General features: G+C 46.0%; 1 long non-coding RNA gene across 1 annotated transcript; it reads right to left on the bottom strand.

Annotated features, from left to right (window-relative positions):
* Positions 1-1,451: 1,451 nt before the first annotated feature.
* LOC121835963 lies at positions 1,452-3,403 on the bottom strand. Its single transcript, XR_006077732.1, has 3 exons — positions 3,268-3,403; positions 2,132-2,332; positions 1,452-1,615 (listed from the first exon to the last, which is right to left on the bottom strand). It is a non-coding gene; the product is annotated as an uncharacterized LOC121835963 (long non-coding RNA).
* Between the last annotated feature and the right edge of the window lie 1,174 nt (positions 3,404-4,577).

The raw sequence follows: 4,577 nt of genomic DNA, 5'->3' as shown, positions 1-4,577 counted from the left end.
CCACATGAAAAGTTTTCGGTTAGAATAAATATTACAATAGCGCAGCAATTCCTTGTGAGGACACCTTCGGATGTTAGGCAGTCAAGGGTGTCCTACCTAACAGTTACTTACACAAGCATGCGGAGCCCATGCACTCAAACTGATGGCATCACACTACGTATTACTGAATGCGAGCATGAATGAGGTAAGCACCGTACCAGGGTTTAGCTGGAACCGCTGCTCAATTACTGTATCACTGTGTGGCCAGCTGCAAACTTCGGCCCAATTGCTACGTCGGCACTGTAGTAGTGTGCAGCGAAAAGGCAGTGAAGTCAAATTTGGGGGTTTTACGTGCCAAACCAACGACAGGCATCTGGCACGCCCCAGCAGAGAACTGAGGATTAATTTCGACCACCTGGGGATCTTTGGACAAGCAACCAAAAGCTCTGGGACACGGCGCCACCTCCGCAATGAAAAGGCAGTGGGCAAGCCTCGTCAATGTGGTGTCGACTTTACTCTGGTAGGCGGTGCAAGTTCATAGAGGATTGCGAGGCACAAACCCCTGGACAGGAAATGAGACCTCTTAACTCAATGAAAACCATGGCAAAACTCTGTGACAACATCATTTAATGAGCGAGGCTGCACATGGACTGCACACTAATAAAAGAGACATTACATAAATAATAGTGGCAATGTTTAGGAAACACCTGGCTGTACATTCAAACAGATTCCTAATATCCATCAAGGGGATCCGTGGTCAACTGCATTAACGGATCACAGCTTGGAGCACGTGGAGTGAAAGCTCGCACAGCTGAACATAGGAATCTTGAGTTCAATCTCTGCCTCTGCCCGCATCGATGTGGATGAACATTGTAACAGCATGCGGTTGTGTATCACTACTGAGATTTAAGTTAAAGACCCCAGGATAGCTGTGGTACGACACTGGCTGAATATCTCGTCTACAGTGGAGATAAGTTGCTCACTGGGGCTGACTAACTTCCCGTTGTCTAAACATACAAACAATGTAATTAGTAAGAAAAAAAATACTCTGTTACTTTTTAAGTTTCAAAAGAATAGATTTAAAGCTGACGTAACTGCCTTTTTGCATAAAATGTTCACTACAAAAAGCGAATCGAGAAACAAGTTAAAAAAAATGCTAGGCTTTAACGAACGAGATACGGTCAAAACTTGTAACAACTTCAGGTCAGGGATAAAATGAAGCAAGTTACAGACTTTAAAAAAGCATTCTTAAACACAAAAGAGAATGGTAATTACTAAAGAGGAAGATGAAACAAATCGAATAAATCAGCCTACTGTTGTGGCTGGGCCCCAAGAACAAGCAGTTGTTGCAGCGTGATTAGTTTATTGAGCTGAAGCAGCTCAAGCTCGAACCAGCTTGTTACGCTGCTGCTGATGGAAAACCTGGGCCTGCGTCTGTTAATAGGCAACCTGACACTGACGTAGCTCCAGCTGCAGCAGGTGCAGCTCCTCCAGTCGGTGCAGCCTTTAGTTGTCTTCACTCGGACAACCACACGTGGCGGCTGAGGAGGTAGAGGAGGTGGGGGCTTGGTTGGTGGCGCAGCAACCGCAACCTCCATGATGCCACCCCAGTCCAGCAGCGGTGAGGCAGGTGAATCTAGGCAAGCACAACACATTGACGCCGAGTGTTACAGGCACGGTGAAGACACCGGAGAACTGGTAGAAACTGTCACAACGACCTCATTACAGAAATGTTAAATGCCAACTGTTGGTAAACATTAAAGTTTTCCTTCCTTGTTCTGACCCTTTCCTTTCCGTGATACTGTCAGTAGCGGCAGGGCAGACTCCAAATGGTGATACCCTCAAAAGAAACAGCGCTGTTATCTCAGACCTTGTTGGCCCTCGGGCACACGTGTGGTGTATTTGTCAACATGTCAATATCCAGACCCAAGGAATTTACCGTGTTCCTACGTGGCACCCCTAACAAGTCGCATTCATGAAAATGTGGCTCATTGTCACAGTTTTTAGCGTTCCTACGAGACAGTATGCCAAAATCGAAATAATAAACGGAAGAGCATAGACAGATTTTTTTATAAATAAACATTGGAAGCTGTGTGATCAAGTAGCAACCAACCTCCATGGGTACGTAGCAAATGCAATCGAAAACTTTTACCAGGCATCATGCCAGTCGTCATGCTCGTTCACTGTGGCTTCGGGAATGGCGGCTGGCAGCATTGAGAGCACCGGCCAACCAGCGCGGGCGCTGCCACTGTTGTATGGGCTTGGCAGCCGCATTGCCATGTGGGACACCAATGCACCCACAAGATGGAGGGACGGGCCCATTGTTCAGCGGGTGCGATACCAGTGCCCCCTCCTGCAATGAAAGGCCAAAGAATATCCTGTGACAGGATCCATGAAGAGAGATGTACAGAGCACAACGCAGAAAGAAAAACAAATCATACTACAACTTATGCGGTACAATTTGTTGTTCGACACTTAACTGCAAGAAATAAATGCGAAATAAGTGATCTCATACCTGTGCTGTTTCTTGATATGCATGGAAAATACTGGAGTAGCTTAACGTGATCATCGACAACAGTCATATTGTAGACACAACTTTTCAAATCAATAATGTATACTTCTACCCATATTAAATTTTTGCCAGCTTAATCATGCCAGTACAATGCGCTGATTAACCTAGCAAATAAATGACAATGGTTGCACACTAACATGGACACCTGAAAAAAGGCATCTGTCAACAACTGGACTCCAGCACGTCTCATGTTCACATAATGGCATTTCTTTGGAGGTTAAAATTAAGAAATGAGAGCTGGTAGTCAATTAAACCTGCACAAGATTTTTTTTTCTTCAAAAGATTAGCACACAAGGAGATGAGGTGCTAGGTCCAATTGACATAGTGGAAACTCCTACTTAGCGTAACTTATACGTGCACTAGTGTCAGTTTCGTGCGTCGCGTTTGTTTTTTTTATACGTCCAGGTTGCCACTCTAATCTCAAGAAAGGGGCCGGAGGCTAAGGTAGTGTGGCGCAACCAGAATGTTCGCAGCGTAATTTTCGCTTGGATATAGCACAACACGCAAAGTAAGTTGTCGAAGTCGGCACAAGAATCACCAAAGATAGCGCCAATTCACCGTCACTGCCCACCTACGGCCTCGACAGTAACGTGCTTGACTAGTTGCAGGTGGCCACAGCAAAGTCCCTTCCAGGGTTAGTTAGTACACACGTCCTGTCATGTGATTTTGCGAACCCGTTGCGTTATTCTGCCCAAATATAAAAATTGCTTACACACCTGTTGCGTGGATGCCCCGATTCTTCTCGGAGTCTGTTTTCTTCCACTTGGGTTTACCGTTGTCCCAACACTCGCGGGCGGACATGCGGCTGGCGCTTATACTTGGTGCAGACTCTTCTACGCGTCAATTTTAGCTTCTTTCGGGGAGTTGTTAGTAGAACGACGAAGAAGCTCCCCTCCTTCGTGGAACCACTCGCCCCTTCTTGTCACCTTCGTTGAACGACATCGTTGTTGGGCAAGGCACTCTAGTAAGACTCTGAAAAAAGAGGAAGGGTGAAAATGCTCGTTCTAGGCGGTGACAGAGAAGCAGATAAGCGGTGAGACGAGGTGAGACGGCGAAGAACGGACGAGACGCAGAGACGAACGACGATAGCGAGCTACAGCTACTCAACTGCCTCTACGACGCAAAAGCTGGAGAGCGGCCGCCACCGTTGCCAGACTGGAGAACGCTTGTGGCTGTTTGTCCGAAAACCGGCCGCAACGCATAAAACACGCGCGCTGCGAAGCAGAAATCTTGCAGACTCCCAATTCAATGTTAGTAAAATGTGTCCCTTCAAATAAAATGAACTAATATGTTCATAATTCACACCACAATATTGTTTTCAATTTCGTTTTTTACTACAACCTCGTAACCAGACGCCTTTCACGTCTCCTCGAGTTTCCTCGAGTGGAGGAAGTGTTCTCGAGGAGCTCCTCAGCCGAGGAAACGCCGAGGCGCGTCTGTGAAGCCCGATGGCCCCTCGAGTGGAGGCGAGCTGCTTTCCTCCACTCCAGTGAGTCGAGGTGGAGTGTCGAGTCGAGGCCCGTTTATGAATACGGCCGTTAATCATCGTCACAATGACAACAAACGACAAAAGTAAAGGGAAAACACCATCACAGAGCACAACTCGGAAACAACAGTATCTCGTTCTCGGGAAACGAATGAAAGATATAAAGCAAAGTATATAAAAAAAATGCGATCACCAAAAAAGTTACATTTTGGAACGATACAGTTTTCTGAAGCCAAGATTCTACTCGCGAGATAAGAAAGATTCACTGAAGATCGTCTCAAAACTCAGAAAACGAAAGAAATTGAATTTTCGCTGTTTTATTACTTAAAAGCGCCGCAATCTAATGCAAACGGCAGAGGTGTCGACAATCAGCTGATCGCCGAGATCATGTACTGCCACTATTCAACGCGCTGATCAGATTGAAGGATACGCGCTGCAAGTGTAAATAAACAAGGTGGTAAATAACAATACGTTACAGCTATGCAAAAATAAGTAAGTACATACGAGTAAGCTCGTTGACAGAAGAACCAACGGGAATAC

Source organism: Ixodes scapularis, unplaced genomic scaffold, assembly GCF_016920785.2.
Source record: "Ixodes scapularis isolate PalLabHiFi unplaced genomic scaffold, ASM1692078v2 PGA_scaffold1__304_contigs__length_218370807, whole genome shotgun sequence".
Lineage (NCBI taxonomy): Eukaryota > Metazoa > Arthropoda > Arachnida > Ixodida > Ixodidae > Ixodes > Ixodes scapularis.
The sequence above is the reverse complement of the archived record's forward strand: the minus strand, read 5'-3'. Positions and strand labels throughout refer to the sequence as shown.